The sequence below is a fragment of the Lepisma saccharinum genome, chromosome 2, assembly GCF_977018435.1.
Source record: "Lepisma saccharinum chromosome 2, izLepSacc3.1, whole genome shotgun sequence".
Lineage (NCBI taxonomy): Eukaryota > Metazoa > Arthropoda > Insecta > Zygentoma > Lepismatidae > Lepisma > Lepisma saccharinum.
This window is the reverse complement of record NC_139230.1, coordinates 51,250,025-51,271,765: the sequence shown is the minus strand read 5'-3', so window position 1 is coordinate 51,271,765 and position 21,741 is coordinate 51,250,025. Positions and strand designations below refer to the sequence as shown.

At 36.9% G+C, this 21,741-nt stretch overlaps 1 protein-coding gene across 3 annotated transcripts in view; it reads left to right on the top strand.

Moving 5' to 3' along the window:
* Positions 1 to 21,741, top strand: part of LOC145984028 (cytosolic carboxypeptidase 6) — a 1,364,216-nt gene that overhangs the window by 73,768 nt on the left and 1,268,707 nt on the right. The window lies entirely within an intron of this gene.

The following is a 21,741-nucleotide window of genomic DNA, read 5'->3' as shown; positions in this document are numbered from 1 at the left end:
CAAAATTAGAATCATAGTATGTCAACGTCCCTTCACCATTTGACGGTTACAAGACCATTTTTAGCTGGCAGCATGAACAAAAATTACCAATATATTTACACATAATAAGTTATGGAAGGAAATATAAATTCAAAATCATATGAAGTTATTTATATCATTTTGAGCCATTTGTAGCTATTTCCATAGCCTCTATTTGGCTATCATGGAACGCTCAACGGTATTATAACTTAAGTTCCAAGTTTTGGTAGTAAATTTATGTGCATTACTTGCATAAAATAATTAAGGCAATCAATACACGTAAGCGATGACTAAAACATGTAAGTTAAATACCACAATAATAAATTTATCACGAAGCATTCAAATTAAGATGAGAAGGATTGCTCCTAAGTCGCCGTTTCGGCTAGACTTCCCTGAAATTAACCTTGGAAAAATGAAAAAAGGTTACATTGCAATCGTTAGCGTCTGAGATGTAGTCCACTCGAAGCTTCCTCTTTTCCAGACTGCAACATAAAATCACTCAGCGTTAACTCGCAATGCAAACATCCTTGGAAAAGGGAAGAGAGATGGTCTCATATTTCTCTCATCAATCAGAAACGTCAATGAGCTTTCGTACCAAGAATAATGGATGCTCGATAACAAGTTGAAGTATTCGGGAGGTGTGAGGGGTAAGATGTACTGTCAAGGGTCGGCAAACTTTAGAGTAGAAATGCATACCGAAACATTCGTAGTACTAATTCTGTGGGGTTTTTCGCCATTATAAAAACGCTCTAGAAGTAATAACTAATGCAACCAAATGAATCTTAATGCAGATAAGAGTTCAAGAAATCCGTGAATTATTTATGCAATAATAGAAATTTATTTCCTAAGTTATATTGGACGAGATAAAATGTAATAACTGTGGCGGTAGTTGTAGTCCTAAATGAAAATGAGAGTATTCAAATGAATAACTATTCTACAAGAAATTCAAAATAATTAATAGAATAGCACTTTATTTCACGAATTAAATTGATGTGTATTTCATTTAATCTAAAAATTCTAAGGCTCATATCATTGACAAGGAATAATTTCTTTTAGGACTACAATTGTCGCCACCGTTAATACATTATTATCTCGTGCAATGTATCTCAGGAAATTAATTTATTTTATTGTATAAATCATTCACGGGTTTCTTGAACTCTTATCTGCATTCAGTTTCATTTGGTTGCATTAGTTATTACTTCTAGACTGCTTTTGACTATGAGTAAGAGCGAGAAACTTAAGGGAAACCTTTAGTGGATAAATGGCACATAAAGTAGCGAAAATAAAATAAAAATATTCAAATTAATAGTGGCGGAGACATGTCTACAAAGTTCTTAAATGAAGGAACTGAATTTATATCAAAGGAAAACTGTAAATATGGTGTTGGTTTAACCAGATTGAAAATGTAAGGATACATAAGAGTTAATAGATAGTCAGTGCGAATACACAAAGAGAGAGATTTCATGAGCAAAATTAATGCCAGAAAATAAAGGTGTTACTAAATAATAACTACTGAATATCATGATATTCAGTAGTTATTAATTGAGCATCAATATTACATTAATATAAACTTTAATTAATTAACTCCGATGAAAATCTGTTCTGATGTTACTTGTATGTGTGAGCTAGGAACTCTACATTTCAACACAAGGAAAGGAGTTGCAATAAACGTACGGTCGTATGCATGTTAACAGTTTTACAATAATGATAAAATATCAACAAAACACATGAAATCTATGTATGAACATGAAGTAAGTCTTGAAGCTTTCCTGGCGACGAATGATGAAAAGATTCTCTCGGGTTATCGATAGCCCGAGATAATCTTTACATATGTATGGACATGTTAAAGAAAAATTAAGGGAAGTTACTGGTACGAAAATGTATCCTCAGAATGTGCTCTCCAAGTTCGGACGACCTGCTTTGGCTGAAAGGAAGTCTGAAACTTTGGTCTGTCGGCAGACTTGATCTACATAAAATACTATAACGCCAATTCTTTTACTGCATGAGGCTAACTATATACGAGGGGATATCAAAAAGTTGTGCCTGTTGAGGTATAATTTGTTTAATAATGGAAAGATTGAAACAATGAACATACATATAGTTTGCCTGTACCTTCCACACAATTGCCACCACGTTCGATGCATTTGTGCCAGCGTTTTATCCAGCTTTGAAAACCAGTTTGGAAAAATTCCACAGAACACTCCTTGCCCCACTGTTCAGAGCTGTTTCAACCTCCTGTAGGTCATCGTATCTCATGCCACGAAGCATAGACTTAGCTCAGACTTTATGGTATCCCAAAATCTCAATCATTGCATGTGCTGCTGACCCATAGGACATGTGCAGTTCATCAGAAATAATCCTGGATGGTGATGCGTCTATCCTATCGAATGAGCTTATTTCGGAAAAAACGTTATAACTCGTGGGCTATTGGACCAATCTTCTTCGATTAAGTTTTGTTTTGAAGCTAAGACACCAGGGCATGCAGCTGTGTACAATTCAGAACGCCAAATTGAAAAAGACGGGGTGGGGTTGGCCGTGCCCTTCAAATTTCCATGGAAAAAAGAATAACAATCTGTACTTCGCCCCATCTTTCCCCACTCCTATGGGAAAAGAACGCAAACTTTAGCTTTTTTTTTTAGTATGGACCTTTCGTAATGAAATGAAAGTTGTTTCATGTTCCTAGATGGCACACATTTGCATCGCTGGGCGGGTTTGCCGAATGTAACCCCTGATTCGCCGAGGCTTTTCCCCGCGATTTTTAAATTTTATTTCGGAACTCGTAGACTATTGCACCAATCTGCTTCGGGTCAGTTTTGTTTTGAAGCTAAGACACCAGAGCATGCAACTGTGTACAATTGAGAACGCCAAAGTAAAAATGACGGGGTGGGGTGGGTCTTGCCCCCCAAATTTGCATGAAAAAATAATAAGAATCTGGACTTCGTCCCATCTTTCCCCACTCCTATGGGAAAAGGACGCCAAACTTTAGCTTTCCTTTCATAGTATGGACCTGTCGTAATGAAATGAAAGTTGTTTTATGTTCCTAGCTGGCACACATTTACACTGCCGGGCGGGTTTGCCGAATGTAACCCCTGATTCGCCGAGGCTTTTCCACGCGATTTTTAAATTTCATTTCGAGACTCCTAGACTATTGGAACAATCTGCTTCAAGTAAGTTTTGTTTTGAAGCTAATACACGAGGGCATACAACTGTGTACAATTCAGAACACCAAAGTGAAAAAGGGGTGGGGTGGGCCGTGCCCCCCAAATTTCCATGAAAAAATAATAAAAATATGGACTTCGCCCCATCTTTCCCAACTTCTATGGGAAAATGACGCAAACTTTAGCTTTCTTTTCATACTATGGACCTTTCGTAATGAAATGAAAGTTGTTTCATGTTCCTAGCTGGCACAAAAAATGTAATATGAACCAATATGTTGAAGTCTGCATGCACAGCTCGAAAAACAAGGTTAACAAGGACTCGAACACGTGACCTGGGCGTGTTGAAAGGGGGAAAAAGTGCTCGAAACATGACGAAGGCTTTCCCAGAAAGCCTGTTAGTGTTTCCACCACAATATAAAAGTATCAAGGTACAAATAGCATGAGAATTGTACCTAATTCTTCTTGTCACCTTACGGTGACAACGGCGACAAGAGCCTCAATTTGCGTCACCATAAGGTGACACCGGCGGTTTAAAGGTAGGGTGGGGCAGGAAGTGTTCTGTGGATTTTTTTCAAACCGGTTTTCAGGGCTGGATAAAACGCTGGCATAAATGCATCGAACGTGATGGCAACTGTGTGGAAGGGTAGCTCTGAGTAGAGGACACTACAGGCAAACTATATGTATGTTCATTGTTTCAATCTTTCCATTATTAAACAAGTTATACCTCAACAGGCAAAACTTTTTGATACCACCTCGTGTATAAAAGAGAGAGAGAGAGATAGTTGGTATAGAAGTAGATGCACGAGCCTGCTGACAGCAGTAACAACAATAATCATTGCAGTACCACCAGGAATTAAGGCATTTTATGTTATTTAGAAGAATTACCACTCTACACGGATCTCAATTAACAATTTTCACATAATAATAGCCTTAGGTTTAATTTTTTATTTATGTTGTTAAGATTAAAAGAAGCAGTATTACCAAGCTCATCCCTAGATATTGTATAAATTATACATATTAAGCAATAACACACTTCCACAATGTATTTTCAATAGAAGCAGCAGATTTGTATTGGGTGTTGTGTTTATATGTGAATGGAACAAAAAAGTGGCATTCCACCCAAAGCAAGATGATTATTTCTTGCAACACCCAAAGGCGAGAGAGTAGATAACCATTGGTTTATTTTCTGTTACATATTTTCAGGATGTTGGTGTGTATGCTTCTGTAATTGCGTTTTTGGTTTAAGGCAAGAAAAGGCTGTTAAATGATACATTCACAAGAACCGCGCGCCAAACGAATATCGTCCAAGCCAACAGGATTCCTGATGATTCTTTCATTGGAAAGTAATTTCCAAGCTGCAAAGCCTTTTCGGCCCGGTTTTAATTAAGGAGAAGTTTTCCGTAGAAAGTGGCAATTATCTGTCAAGTCGGTGCTGAAGTACGACATTGGTGGGAGTCGGAATAATCAGAGCCTTGATACCCTTAATTGCGTTTCTAACCCAGTACATTGCGGATAAGACATTTTCTTCAGGCGAATGTTCCTCTGACTATTCCAGAAGAGCTCTTTCTTGTGGGTCGAGGGGAAAAATCTTTAGTAGCTGGGCTTTGCGAAACAATTGCAGCGTCATCGTTTTCATCCGTTCTTACATAATTATCTTCTTTGGTCATAATCCACCAACATGATTTGATTTGATTTGATTTGCTTTATTTTACTTCGCTTCTTGTGCCACTTTTGGCTAATTTTGCGAAGATGGGAAGGAGTGATGATATGATGAAATTGATGAATGGGCACTCACAAATATCCATGCCCAAGCCAGGATTCGAACCCGGGACCCCTGGCGTCGTAGCGCGACGTGCTAATCTCTCCGCCACAGGGGCCGGCCCACCAACACGAAAATATAATTTAACATACGGTAAACGATGCCTTTCCGATAACTAAGTATCTCTCAGTTTTCCAAACAAGACAATACGATGGATATCAAGTGTTTGATTCTCTTGAACGCAGAACACTCTGGAAAATTGCATTTTCGCATACTAACGAGTTTCTGGTGTCTGCTGAGCTATACAGAACCAGTTTTTATCACAAGTATGACTATTTTAACTATTTTACTCTCTTCGTGATGAGTTGTTAATCTCTGCCTTATGTATGATTATCATACAGTCTTAATTCATGAACTATGTCAAATATTTCTTTGCTCACATTACATTACACGACAGGTGCATAATGCTTAATGCTAACGCACCCAGAATTTTAGATTAATCAAACAATCAAGAGAATTCGAACGAGACACCCATTTCTTCAACACAGTTTTACAAGAATAAATCCTGACAGATTTTTTCTACAGACTTCCCTTGGAGATTATTCGAATGATATATTAAACAGACGCACTGGACGTTCTGTGTGTTACGTTTCTATGACACTTTATATTTGCCTGGTATTATTTTCCCTCTCTTGTCTCGATTATCGAAACGGTAATTTGCACTAAATATCAGCTGTGCAACGAAAATTATGAACCTGGGCTATTTGGTGAAGTGGTTGTTGTACTAACGCGCCACCAATTCAATGGACGAAAGTTCGAATTTTGGATAAACTTGGATTGTTTTATCATCAACTTGTCATTCATTCTCATAGTCACGATTAACGCAGGAGCTAAAAATAGTCAAAAAACCAAAATGGAAATAGAAAAAACAAATACATGAAAGGCATATTGTATTTTAACGTATCACGTACAACAAATTAAAATTCAATTCTAACTTTCTATTCACGGAAAGAAGTTTTCCACATATCATCTATAGTTTTTCATGTAACCGGTCAGAATTTTTACAGTAGTTGCGTAATGATTTTGATCTAGTGTAAAAATAACAATATAAGCAATCGATATTTAGGAAACAAAACGACTATAAAGCATTTGTTCCGAAGATGATGAAAACATGTTAAGAATAAATCTTTTTGGTGTTTTGAAGTTTCTTATACACATTATACAAGAATCCTTACTTTATACTGTGGTATTTCATCTTTATGGGACAAAACTCTTGTGTTTCTCTTTGCTTTTAACTATGGTAGTTTTATCAAGTCCCTACAAAAAATTCAGTAGATTTATTATCCTTAATGGCTATTAGTTCCAATTTTTACAACAAAGTTCTAACGCGATTTCCAGAATAGGCCAAGCAGTGCTTATATAACAGTAAGAAAATATTTTAAAAGCCTTGCACCTTTGTCATTTATTAAATGTTCTATGAAATATAAAGTAAGAAACCTACATCTTTTTATATTTAGTTAATTGCATTACACTAGTCCATAATTACTTGTTTTTTGTATCTTCTTAAAAAAATAAGATATTAATATAATTTTCGAAATTTACAGCAGCAGTATAAAAGGGGCATTTACAAGAATCATTATAAGAATTACAAATAAGATGACAGGAGGGAAAAACTGATTTTTGTGAGAAACCACTACATAGTTTTATTCTAATGTAGCTTATCGCCAGTTCTAACACATAGAGAATTTAAAATTTTAAATAATATTAAAAACAATAATAATAAATAGGCCATATTGGAACTTACAATTTATTGAGACATATTTTATTCACAAGTTTGAGATTTCTCATAAATTCGATTTCACCAACGAAAGACTAGATACAGATTTTCTCTCTTTTTTTTCAAATTCATCCTGATTACTATCTATATATATTATTCTGGAGAGAGAAACTCGAACTGTGTTGTAAGGCAGCTAGTTACTTTGTAAGTTTCTTTCCTTTTCAAATAGGAACACGTGTACTAAAGACTGCAGAATATTGTTCAATTAAACATGAAAATTATATTAATAATATGTTTATGTAATTTGCTAATTACGTTATTCCAAATGTTATGAGAAACTTTGGTTATACAACGGAAGTAGCTTAAGACAGGAAATTGAAGAGAGTTCAATCGAAATCTCACAAGTGTATCACAAAATTTCAACGCTTGTTTCAGTGCTACCCTTACTTCTCCATTTCCTTGTTTAATTTACCTTACAAGGCATTGCACTTTCGAAAACTAGACGAGCAACTAAGAAACTCATACAGTTATCAGCATAGCAAGTGGCGCGTCATTTAATCATCATTTACATAATGCATGAGGCTTGAATTAGGAATTCTCAAGGGGAGGGTTAGGGATAGAGAGCGTGTACATTGCCAAAGTACAAGAGACACTTGAAGGTGCAGCTCTGGGAGTCCAACGAATTCTCTAATGGACTCTGATTCATCCAGACAGCAGGGAGGGCGTATTAAACGCCGAGAAGCAAATTAAGTCGACAAGCCTCAAGTTGTGTCTTAGGGGTATACAAACGGTAATTTTTCTGTATTATTCCAGCCATTCCTAACCCGCGCGTTATATATATTATACAGGGTGGTCCAAAAAGATGTTACCACTTATATGGGAGGTTGAGTTATTATGTTTATTTTGTTGTCGTTATGTTGGACATTATGTTTGATTTGTGAAATACACTATTGTATGTTTTTTATGTTTTGGCTCAGCTCCATCATTCAATCAGTGAACACCTTCAAACTGCGCGCCACCGTTCTCGATGCACAAATGCATCCTTTCAATCGTGCTCTCGATTACTCTGTGACACATAGCGACAGGCACGGACTGTATCACATTGATGATTCGCTGACGAAGGTCTTGCAGGTCCCTTGGTTTCACAGCATAAACACGTTCCTTCACCATCCCCCATAACCAAAAGTCACACGGCGTGATGTCGGGAGATCGTGCCGGCCAGAGAAGGTGCCCAGCTCTTCCAATCCAGCGTTTCGGAAATGTCTCCTGCAGGTACCGGCGAAGAAACCAGAGCGTAGTGAGCCGGTGCACCATCCTGTTGGAAGTAACCTGACTGCATGATGTGAAGTGGGATGTTGTCTTCCATGAATGTGCGCAGCATGGCAAGGTAGCTTTAACCGGTAAAGGTATCTGCATAAAAAAGAATGGACCCACAATACCCAGTTTTGAGATACCACACCAGACGTTCACCTTTGTTGAATCGTGTACATGTTCCCGGAGTTCATGCGGATGTTCTGTGGACCATATCACACAGTTGTGCTTGTTAACCTTGCCAGAGACGTGAATTGTAGCTTCATCCGAAAAGAAGAGGAGATCACCAGGATCGCAATGTGTTATTTCAACCAAAATCTGAAACGCTTCCACACGACATCTCTTATGTTCAGACAAGGCCTGCACCATTTGCAGGTGGTACGGCTTCATTCCAAGATCGAAATGAAGGATTCGTAGGGTACTGGCACGTGAAATATCCAGCTCCAGGGACAGATGTCTGGTTGACTTGCTGGGACTCCGTAACATTAACTCTTGGACACGCACAACGTTCTCCTCAACACGAATGGTTCTCCTCCGTCCACTATTTCCTCTGCAGTCATCTGCAACAGAACTGGTACGCATTCACTTGGCGTAGATCCGACGGACAGTCAGACGTGATGAGGGATCTTTTTCGAACCAGTCCTCAAACTTCCTACACACCACACTAATTGATTGATACACTTCCATCCACGCTGCCACTTTCCTCCTCTCCTCTAGACTCAACCGTGCCATAACTACCTGCAATGACAGCAAATAACACAAAATGTATACATAATATCAATAACGCAATAACTCAATTTCCCAAATAAGTGGTAACATCAATAAATATCAATAATTCAACCTCCCATATAAGTGGGAGCATCAATAAATACCAATAACTCAACCTTCCATATAAGTGGTAACATCTTTTTGGAACACCCTGTATATGCTATCGTTACAAGTGTGACAATCACTACAAGTGATATGTGGTATACCTTTTTTGCTGATGAGAAATATCTTTGTTCAAACTATCTGAGATACATACAATATACAAACAACATACATCCGTTGCTATGAAGATGTTGAGATTAGTTTTATGCATAGTCCCAGCTAAACGTACTGATAATAGGATATACCCTAATTTATGAAAGTAAATATACATGTATTCTCACGCTTTGTGAAGTAGAATAAAGTGTTATTTAATTTTCACGTAGACGAATAGAGAGAGACCAGTTTCACAAAATAAATACGAACATATATCGAAAACTTACAACGTGGGGGTGGCTTATTTGCAATTAGTAACTCAAGCAAACTAACGGGGTAATCTACAATACGTTTTTTTTTCCACCGCATACAGCATACACTGTGACGCAATAACCTAAATTGTGCCCATTTCCCCCCTAGTTCCCCTACTATTGACGTCTCTAGCGAAATAACGCAATTAGCACCGAACTGAGATCCTGGCAATCATATAAAACAATCTATACTAAAGAATTTAAATGCTAGATCATACTGCGAGTATTGTTTTTTATTACTTTGCATGAACATGTGTTATCTGTTCTAAATAGATAGAAAAATACATGTATTTCAATAACAAAATAATGCCGAGGGAATTAAAAATCATGCATTAATTTATTTTTAATACATGATAAATATTTTCGTGGCTTCATCAAGAACAAAATCTAATTGCAGCGAGATATTCCATACTTTGTAACAGTTGGATACACACTACGCACACATGCTTTCTTAGACTTATTTTGCTTCTTAATATTTTTGAAATAGAAAAGTAGGCCGTACATAAAAAAAATCATAAATATTTCTTGCTCCCTGGTAAAAGAGATAAAATTCCACTCATGTACTGTCCGTACCTAGAGCACATTTTGTGTATTACGTTAGGGATACTGCGTTCATGGCTGCGTTGAAATACGAAAAGAACAGCTATGCTGTTTTTATTTAACCGAGTTTCTCTTCTAAAACTATTTCTGTGTCCTGCGTTCTGGGCGTATTTAATAGATTCACTTTAATGATAAGACAAAGATGTAAAAAATGAAGTTTTTTTTAGTCTGAAAATGATTTAAGCTACTCTTCATAAAAAGTAATAAAACCTAGTCGACCGGGGCCTCCCCCATGGCGCAGTGGTAGCGTCATTGCCTTGTAATCAAGGGGTCCCGGGTTCGATCCTCGGTGGAGGCACAAGTGGTTCGGATCCCACTTTAAACTGTAGGTCCAGTCCCGATTAGCCTTACTGTGCATAAAGTGGACTTAAAACACCAACTCAAACCAAACCTAGTCGACCGGTAACAAGTGTCTAGGGTCGTGTTTTTTCGTGAGAATAATTAGTTGTATTTGCGCTTTAAAATTACCCTGCAATACTATCTATGTGTAATTTTAAATATACGCGTAATTTAGTAAACAGAACTTCACAAAAATTTTCAAATATAATTTGAAATTATTTTATTAAGTAATCCGTGATTAAATTTATCGAATTCTAGAGTAGGTGCGAGTATCAACTTTTTCGGGATATTCACATTCGTCAAGGTTTAGTGGTCCAAACATCAAGCGTTTTACTAACTAAATTCGGGCAACTAACCACATACTAGAAGTCACGATTGAAAGAGTTGAACTCAGATATGCCACTTAAGTGATCATCACGTGAGTGATTATGGCTTCCCCGATGGTGTATTGGTAATATCGTCGCCTTGTAATCAAAGGGTCCTGGGTTCAATACCCAGTGGAGTGGTTCCCTCTTTAAACGGTAGTTCCAGCCTCGATCAGCCTTTCTGTGAATAAAGTGGACACAAAAACAGTCTAAATCAAACAAACGTGAGTGATTAATCAGATAGGAATCTATTGCAAAACTATCGGGAATCATTATCAAAATGTGACCAACACAAACGTAACATTAAAATGAGTTAATAGAGTAACTAAACGAGATTATATAATCAGAAATATTTTGAGCAAATTTCTCATGATTATGTCATCACTTTATCGGTAACTAAAGTGATTGATTAACTGAGGAAAGGTAATGTGGGGCAAAATAAAGTGGCAAAGCCATAACTGGCCGACAGGGATACGTCACGTAACGCAAAAATTCGGTCAACTTCTGTATTGCTCTAGACTTCATTGTCGTCTATACCTGTAAGAACAACGAAACCTACGGATTATCTTGATAATGCACAATTTTTAGAGTAAAGCATTAAATCTTGGTGTCTACTGACCTTCAACAGTATCATGTTGGCACACTGCTCCTCTTCAGCTTTTTTGACGACGACTTGGCAATGGTTTCTGGCTAGTTTCCGAAAGCATACGTCGATTCAGTTCCTTTCTCTCTTCAACACACATGCAAGTTCTTAAGCATCGTAGCGCTACAAGAATGTGCGTAAACAGAAAAGAAGGCCCTGCAGATAGCATGGATTCTTTCTTTATCTACTGGAATCTCTGTTTCAGGGAGTTCTTAAACGAATATATTCATATCTTCCAGTCAGATGTATTAGTTGCAGTTGTGACGACAAAACAAAATCCGACATATCTATAGAAATTCGAAGGTAGGAATTCTGAATGATTGAATTGCTTGATCGAATTGTTGGTTTAAGTCCATTTTATGCACAGATAGACTAATCGAGACTGGACCTACAGTTTGAAGTGGAATCCGAACCACTTGTGCCTCCACCAGGTATCGAACCCGGGATCTCTTGAATATAAAGCAACGACGTTACCGCTACGCCATCTGGAAGGCCCTGTAATGCTGATTGAATGTAGAAAAGTAAACAAATTTAGTATTACCATGTATATAAAGTTGATTAGTAATGCAGTTGCCAAAATTAATACCTCAACATCAATGAGATTACAGCATATATAATTCACAGTAATAATGAGCAGTAACTCTCTTGTATGAAAATACCTACTGTAAGATTTTTTACTTTGTGGATATATCCTGGTGAAAACCGTATTACTCTTCTCTTCATGCGATGTACGTATCAGTGTTCGGTGGAGGCACATAATGGTTTGGATCACACTAAACTCTAGGGTCAATCCCGATTACCCTATCTGTGCCTACAGTGGATTTAAAACAAAAACTCAACTCAACGTATCCGCGTTATCACATCCTTGTTTTTTGGTGCTAACACATAGTCGTTAGGATTCCAATTAAACTGTACGTTTAACCTGATTAACATGTACATAACTGTGAAAGTTATGTGAAAACTGCAATCAAATCCATCAGGCCTGTTGGTGTAAGAGAGTAGAATTATATATACACACAGATATTTTACATATTACTTACAACATCTTTAGATTTATCAGCGACAGTTTTATTAATACATTATGCACGCGAGAGTAAAGATATGTGGCATATTTATCTGAAAACTTGATGAGGATAATCAAGATATGTTACACTAGAATTGAACGAGAAGAACTGTCTGTAAGGGATACTTTCCTACAAAGAGTAAAAACACTTCTGTCTTTAGTTACATCTTTATTATGGGAATGAAATTATATCTTCGCGATAACTTTTCTCAAATTGCCTGAAAGCTAAGAAAAGGTACAGAAACGAAGTCGGGAAGACACAAACCTGATAGGTTTATGTCAACGTTGTCTTGTTGAATCGACTTTCTTCGAGCTCTCTCCTCTGCCTGGGAGCAGATGTTCCCTTAGAGCTACACAAACTTTCTGCATATTAAGAACCTTTTCCTTAATTACATTTAGCATTCCAAATCGTTATCGTGCACCGTTTAGGGTAGCTATCCACGTTTATGGAAGATGCAACACGATCTTACGTTGAAAGAATCAAGTAATTAATTCCAAAGAAACTGGAGGGCTTGATTTCGCTCGCAGGACACGAGTACAGTACGCGATTCCTTCAGCTAATAGAATAAATTGTCAATTTCGTAAGTGCCATTTTATGTCTGTGTTTGAGAGTCAACAAAAGGTTTTGTGGTTTGGTGTCAGTTTTATGTTTTGACATGGTTTCTTCTTGGGCGGACCTCTCTCTTCCCAGTAACTCGAAAACAAATAATACAATGGAGTGGTCTTTATTCAATGGTCGGGCTTTGGTCTTAAATACAGCAAATCTTCTTTGAAAAGCGGAATAGATATTTATGTATATATAATACATCAAAATGTATACATTGGGAAATCTTCAAAGATTAAATAATGATAACCTATAGCATACAGGAGGTGCCAAAAAATGTATACACACTTTGAATGATTGTAACGTCAGTGTTTATTAAGACACAGTTTATTTTCAAAATTTAAAATAATCTGAAGAAATTAATTATATTTATTTTTCAATGTATGTTTTCCAACTGATGACCTGGTCCAGGCGCTGCTGGAAACTTGAAGAAATGGAATCGCCAACATCAAGAATAAATTCGTTCAGAATTTTTAGGTGTTCTCGTTTAATCGCTACCTTCAATTTGGCAACTTTTGCTTGTTTTATACCATGAACTTGATCTTTTATGTATTCCTATACAAAAAAGTCTAGTGGCGTGAAGTCTGGTGTAGGCAGAGGGTATTCTTTTGAAGTTTTTCGTCCAATCTATCTGTGTGGAATATCTTGCCAAGTATCGCTCACAAAACTGCACTCTCTGGTCCGCATAATCTGCATTGAGGCCATGGATTCCTCTTGGAATGTAACTCTTCCAATGCCAGTGCGTCAAAATTCAATGCATGCTTGATTTTGAAATTCCTCTCTCACGACCCATTTGCCGCACAGATTTCCTTTAACTCTGGCGATAAGGTTTCCATCAACTTTTCTTGCTTTGTGGGGCTTGTCGATGTCTGCAGTCTTCCATAATGTTTCTTGTTGACATTAGGAACAGTTCCATCTGCTTAAATTTGTCTGATGGTAAGTTGTGTAGGTGGATCTGCTTGAAATTCTCTCCTAAATTGTATTTGCGCTTCAACTTTGTTTTCAAACTTTCAGCAGCACTTCAGGATAAATTTCCTTGGTTCAATGCTTAGTTTGCCTTCACCCATTATTTTAAATTGATTAAACATGAAAAGATCAGAAAGTTATGTGAGTTATCATCTGTTAAAATGTGCAAACATTTTTTGGCACACCCTGTATATTGTAGAAATTTTAGCGGAAAATAAAGGGGGGAACCCCCGAAGTAAGTCTGCGTCCTCCCGCATACATTCGAGGGTATGCACTTATTGCCTTGGCTCCTTAAAATATACCAGGACGTCAGTTGCGTGAATTTTTTACATCTCTTATTTTTATTGGTTAAATTAAAAATAAAATTATAGGAAACTGCAGGCTCAACCCACACTCGAATACGTGTCTGTAGTGTACCAAGTTCGAGTCAAAGACAAATCTCAGTGTCTTCAAAGAGACAGCTTTTCTAAAACCGAGACGAGAACAAGGCCAAAATTTTCTAGACTTGTCGAGGCGATACGCAGAATGAGATAGACACCTGTAATATCAATACGCGACGAGATTTATTGTCCGAAACTCTCAGCCTCCTTCTAGACTTTAGAAATCTGTAAGATACGAAATTTTAAAATTTTACCCTTTAGCTATAAGTTATTCAGACACTGGAAGCAGATTTATCATAATTGCAAAAAAAGTCCGTTAGTAGTAACTGGACGAGCCAGTAGACAGTACTTGCGTATGGGATAAACTTTCGATTAGTGAGGGTTTGCAGCGTCGAGAGAATGTGTTAGTGCACTGTTAGTGAGATGGTTTGCTTCGTGCATGCAGCTGTTGTCCAGTCCCCAGATTAAGGAGTTTTGTTGCCAAGAGTGGCAATTTCAAATATCAGCATCGCAACAAAACAAAAAGTTCTAGTCCGATTTTGCCGCTTGTGAGCGTGGCAACATTTAATACGTGTATTAAATATGCCTTAAAATGTATGATATAAGTAGACCTCAGATTTTTAGGTTCTAAGAAGTGTGCTTTAAGGTTCCTAAAATAGGTTCTAAAAATCCTAAAATAGGTTCGTAAAACCTAAAATAGGTTCGAAAAATCCTAAAATAGATCCTAAAAATCTTAAGTTAGGCTCGAATCCTGAAGTTGGTTCAAAAAACTGAAAATAGTTCAAAATTCTTGAAAAACACTGATTAGGTATAGTCACCGGCAATGAAAAAAGGGACACCTATATCCTGAAATACGCACTATTTTGCATAACGATATGTATGATGTCTAACCCTACGGCTATGGCCGAACTTATCATTGGAGATTTGCTATTAAAATCCACTCTTCGCAGTATAGTTAGGCAACAATCTTATTTCATGTTATCCACAGTCAAACTCCGCAATTTTGTATGTGAGGATCATCTTATATGCTGAAAATAATATTTCAACAAAAACATAGTCAGTGGTGCAAACTTCAATGCTGAAATGTTAGTTTGCAAGGCGTGAATGCCACAAAGCACCGAAGTGACGCGAAAGTGAGCAAGACCACACAGATCAGAACTTTGCACTTTGGACTGTACAGGTAACAGTAGCACCAGACATTTTGCTTTGTTTAGAGCTTTGAAAAATCACCATGGACTTGGAGGAAGGGAAATCGACAGAGAGTACGTTTCAAACACGTTCGTCTTTGAAATTTTTCGTGACCAAACAAAGCAAATGCCTCTGTGTGACATAAAAATCCTGTAAAACCTTTATAAATATATAAAAAACCTTTAAAAAGGCTTGATTTAGTATACCTAAAATAGGTTCTCACAAGCAAAATAGGTTTTTTAGACACTATAAAACTTCATAAGTTTTTGTGTTCTTTAACGAAACGCTGACATAACTTATTATTTCTTATATACATTTAAAGGAAAAAATAGGTTAAAAATATTAAATCCGATGTCTAGATATAACCATTGAAATCAAATGAAAACTGGTACCTCGCCGATGGCGTAGTGGTAACGTTGTAACTTTTAATCAAGAGTCCCGGTTGGAACCCCGGTTGAGGGACAAAGTGGTTCGACTCACTAAGTTGTAGGATCCAGCCCTGATTAGCCTACATGTGCATAAAATGGACTTAAAAAACGAACTTCAACGAACCTTTGTCAAATAAGAACTGCCTTGCAGAAATAGATTGACCATCAATTCAGTGGCTGATCTACGTATGGCCCAAATGATTTGACGACCTGTCTACTGGACGTGTTCCTGACTTTCAGTAATAGTCGTCTGGTTGAGTCTGCTGTGAAATTACTGCATCATATCACTTGAGATATTTAATTTTTAGTGCTGATATTTATGTTATCTAAAATTACCGAACAATATACGAATTTTTTTTTTTAGATATTTTGCATTTAAAGAAAATATGTTTGTAATGAACTGAAAACGCTATTAATTTTGTACTAATTTATGAATCAGCACAAAAGTGTTAGAAAAAATGCCTTCTATGTGTTTCATACGTTGATATTTGGTTTCCAACTTCGGCGACTAGGTTTGATGCATCAATAGGCAATGGCACAAAAGTGTGAAGGTCCAGTTTGCACACTTTACCCTCTGTTCAAGCCTGATGACTTCCTAAATACGCTAATGCATGTGCCAAGTGGAGAAGTAAGGCTAACCGCATGTTTGTCAGAAAAATAAATTTCCACAGTAGTTGGTATAGTCATGGACACTTCTGGATTGTAACGATACCATTCACTTTCAATAAATAGTTTCAAACCAGCAGTGTTCGTGACTGTAAGTGCTGTTGATATGCATTTCGTTTTCTCTCTTGCAAAGTGAATCAAAAGTAAACATTAATGCTCATACTGTACTAATTTATGTATGTAACTTTTCATGTAATTTTTTTCTTAACTTACACAAACATTTATGATGTGCTAGCAATCTTATTTGGCTAGGCTCTGAGGCTTACTCAGCCTCCTCGCAGACACGTACCTAAGTGTTAGTTACCATGAAAGTACTTTAAACGTAGTAACAATACAATTCAATTCAATGACGTCCTACGGATGGTAAGAGCTGGAGACATCCTAATTTCGCTACACTCTAAATGAAGATAATATTTTTGGAGAGCGTATATAAATGACCAATATACAGGGTGAGTCAAAAGTCAGGTTACAGAGGAAGTTTTCCTTGTCTCGTTAATTGTCCGTGAATGGTTGAATATCCAGTTTCCTGGTGCATGGGTCTGTCGCCGTGGTCGCATTGAGTGGCCACCGCAGTCTCCAGACCAATTTATTGTGTTCTTTGGGGTCATTTAAAGGCGCTCGTCTACTCATTCAAGATTCAGAACATCCAGCATCCTGCATCTGAAGGAACGCATTGTGTAATGTGCAGACATGATTACGCCGGACGTTGTGCAAAATGTTCTGGAGAACTGGAAACGTCGCGTGCACAAATGTATTGATGTTCATGCTGCATGCATTGGAGATACGTATACTATAAATCCCTATGTAAACTGACTTTTGACTCACCCTGTACATTAAGTAGACGTTTAAAAACAAGGTGATTTTTTTTAGATACAATTATTTGTAAAAAATGTAGTTAATAACAAAATCTCCACCTCAAATTACGAGTGCTTATCAAATACAATTGTTTCATCAGAAAACTGCACTTCACTTGTATGTTTTTACTTCATCTGCTATAAATTTTGAGAACAATGTACTTGTATTGACACAAAGTTCATTAGGAAACATTATTCTATTCAAATTTTCACTTTTCACCTTGTCGGACACTGAAATATGTACATACTCTACTTATATGACTCGCGTTTAAGTAGCTTCTATGAGAGACACTTTGTATGAAAAGCGACGTAAAATGAAAATACGTAACAAACATGTGTATAAAGTGTGTATGTATACATAAAAGTGTCCATGTATCATAAATTAGGTCATTTCGGCTATCAATCAAACACTTCAATATGTAACAAAAGGAGTACAGAATGTTGTTTGAAAAATCTGCCGACAAAGGTGTACGAACTCCAGTTGTGTGATTCTCTGCTTCTTGTGACACTTCGGTCATTGATCTCGGATGTATCTCACGCAAATACCACCTGACAGGAAAGGCTAAGAAAAGAAGTCGCCGAGATTATAAATGTCATAGCTCCATCTGCTGAAAATAGTGCATTTTGGAAGCCATTTCATTTTCATGGCACCTACGGATAATCTTCAAGACCCCTACCGTCACTGATTCCACTAAGCGGTGTGTCTAACGCCTTCACAAAAGTCAACGATGATGATGGAAATTCAAGAGTTCACAAAAATGTTGGCTAGAGTCCGGTGGACTTTTATTTATTGTTGAGCGTTTCTTGGCATTCTTCAATATGGCGAAACAGGCTATGCTTGTCTGAAGGAAAAGTCGTTCTGGATTTTTCCTTTACACCTGAGAAGCTTGAAATTTAACATCTACGCACACGTGGGGGTTATTAAGTATATTGACTTTTGTGGATCTTCATGTTTTTGCTTAATTTAGCATTAAAACATTAATGCTTATTGTTGTATGTACCGTGGTAAGTTTAGTGTAATATCTAGACCTCGGATTTTTAGGTTCTAAGAAATGTGTTTTTAGGTTCATAAAATAGGTTTTAAAAATCCTAAAAGAAGTTATATAAACCTTAAATTAGGCTCGAAAAATCCTGTAATAGGTTGCAAAAAGACTTAATTTGGTACAAAATTCCTGAAAAATACTGATTAAATACAATCGTTAAAAACAAAATTTTACAAGAACCGTAATAATCAAATATTAATTTTCTAAACAAATTTTCATTTCCTTATATCTTTTCCAAAATTATCTACAAATTTTTATAATACTGCACTTGTGCTGTTAGAAAAAGTTACTTTTTGATATGAAAAATGAATTACGTATGTATAATTAGCTGCACAATATCAAGGTGGCTACTCACTTTGAATTCCTTGAATTCCGGTAATTACACTTGAATTAGTGGCTCCGAAAATTATGCGTGAATTATTGGCTCTGAAAATTATTCATGCATTTTGGAAAAACATGAAAAAAGGAACAACCGGATGTTTTGTCTATTCCAATTTTTTCTCAGTAGACGTGAAAAATTGCAACTTTTATTAATCTAAATCCCATTAAATTTATACATGTTTATAAATGCCCTGAGGCAGTTTCTCTCAGTTTAGCTTTTATTTTATTTTATTTATTTTTAGGAAGAAAAAGAAAGCTACATGAAAAATAATACAAAATTTTTCTCAATCCGATAACTTTGTTAGTGTATTTTGCAGAACAATCTGACAGACGGAAGATTATTACAAAAAAATATGTCTTGAAGTTGATTAGGTAAATTTTTTGGTACATTGGAATCATACAAAATATTTACATTGTTAATATTTTTGTGTGTGGAAGGGAGGTGAGAGTCGGTAATACGTAAGGTTAGAATAGAGAAAACATCTGCTTCTATCCTTGAATTTTTGGAAAGTTCGCCTTGAAAACAAGGAATTATACTTGAATTGTATCATGGTCCTAGTGACCACCATGAATCCTTTTGCGTTATCCCCACTCAAACTCCACCTTTTGTCTGTGAGGATCATTTCATGTGCTGAAAATTATCTTTGAACAGAAGCATAGTCAGTATGCAATTGTAATCAAGGGGTTCTGGGTTCGATATCCGGTGGAGGCACATAGTGGTTCGGATCTCACTTTAAACTGTAGGTCCAGTCCCGATTAACCTTACTGTGCCTAATGCGGGCTCAAAACACAAAATCAATCAATCAATCAAAGCAAATTTGAGTGCTTAAGCATTACTTTGCAAGACGTGAATACCAAAAAGGACCAAAACTAACACGAGAGTGAGCAAGGCCACACAGATCAGAAGTTTGCACTTGGGACTGTGCAGGCAGTAGAGATGATTAGGTGCCAAAACTGAGAATATGGAGGAGGGGGCCAGGTGCAATGACAGTTTACTTTATCTTAGTAGGCAAGGCTTAGCATTAAATGTCTATAGTGCAGGGGTAAAAAGTATGGGGGAATTGTCCCCTTTCGCCGCCACTGTCTGCAGGTAACAGTGACGTCAGACATTTTTTGTTTTGTTTAAAGCATTGATAAACATCATATACTGGAGGTAGGGAAATCGACAGTAAACATGTTTCAAACACGCCAGTCATTGAATTATTTCGCCACCAAACCTAGTAAATACCTCTGTGAGATATAACAAATCCTGTAAAACCTAAAAAAATATATAAAAAATTAATAAAATATATAAAAACCTAAAAAAGGTTTAACTTAGGCACATAAACCTAAAATAGGCCCTAACAAGCAAAATAGGTTATTTTAGGCACTATAAAACTTCGTCAGTTGTTTCGTTCTTTAATGAAACGCTGATATAACTTGTTATTTCTTATTTACCTGCAAAGGAAAAAAATAGGTTAAAAACCTAAAATCCAAGGTCTAGTAATATCCTATGCGATTCTTTCTAAGTTGGTACGACATGAAGGTTTATATATTTTCACGAAATATATTTAGTGTACAAAGTAGAGTATAGTACAGTGCTAACATATTTTGTTCAATGTGCAACAAAATATTCTATTACGTTATTGTCCTGAATTAAATTTTAAATTTAGGATTGATTGATTTAGTTTATTTTACTTCACGTTTTGTGCCTCTTGGCTAATTTTCAAAGATGAGGATGAGTGATGAAATGATGAAATTGATGAATGGTCATTCACAAACAACCAAGCCCGAGGTTAATTCGAACACAGAACCCTTGGCTTCGCAGGGCGATGTGCTAACAACTTTTTTTGCCCCCTACGCGGTGGTATCCCCCGTCATTCACACTTTCTCAACTTTTACAATATCAGATTTTACAGTATTCTCAGTTTTCTCTCATCTGGACAAACACAAATACCCATGCCTTACACGGGACTCGAACTCGGAACCCCTGGCATAATAGCGCGCTGTGCTAACCACTCCGCCACGGAGGTCGACATCACTCGGCCACAGGGTCCGGCTTAAAGTTAGGAAATTGGGAAAATATACATTTAGAATATTTCTGAATAACTGTATTAAGCATAATACAACATAGAGAGACACACCATAGATAGTCAATAAGAATTTTAGAAAAAGATTTGTTTCATGGATGAATCCTCATGGAAGAGTTCTCCATGTTCTTGTTCAGTGATTTACACCGAAGTTTTTCTAACAACTGTATTTCCAACTTGGATGTTAAAGTACTCCTAGTTATGAAAGGCGCCCCAGACAGTTAAAGGAAATTAATTTGCACACTCGGAGAATAAAAAACTACTTCCTTCAGTCTCTACCAACCGTGTACTATACATAGATAAGGGTCTCGATACAAATGATGCTGTTTGAATGTTGTACTCAACAACGCAAGTTAGAATGATTAAGTTTTTATCAGTAAACGGGAAAACCTTAGGACTAGAAAGCTATTGCAGCAAGTTGTAAAGTAGTGCCGATTAATATTCACTTATAAATTTAAGTATCATTCAAACAACGATTAAATAAATCTACAACCTTAGTGACAATGAAGTTCGACCAGTCACAAATATAGGAGTGCGTTGTGAAAGAAGGAGAACACATGCATATGCTGAACATATTTTATTCAGCAGGCTACATGGAACAAAGGAAAACATAAATTTCCGCTGCAACGCAGCAATGATTGGTGTCCACACAAAATAAAACATTTTCGTCCATCTACACGTGACATTGAAGTTCGACCACTGTTAGAGGGGATCCTGTTTACCATGGTGTGACGCCGCCCCGTCGGCGAATAACTGTGGCAATGCATCGGGGCATGCTGCGGACGAGTCGTTCAAGGTATTCCACATCGATGCGGTGCCATTCCTCCTGCAGGCAGGCGATAAAAGCAGCCACTG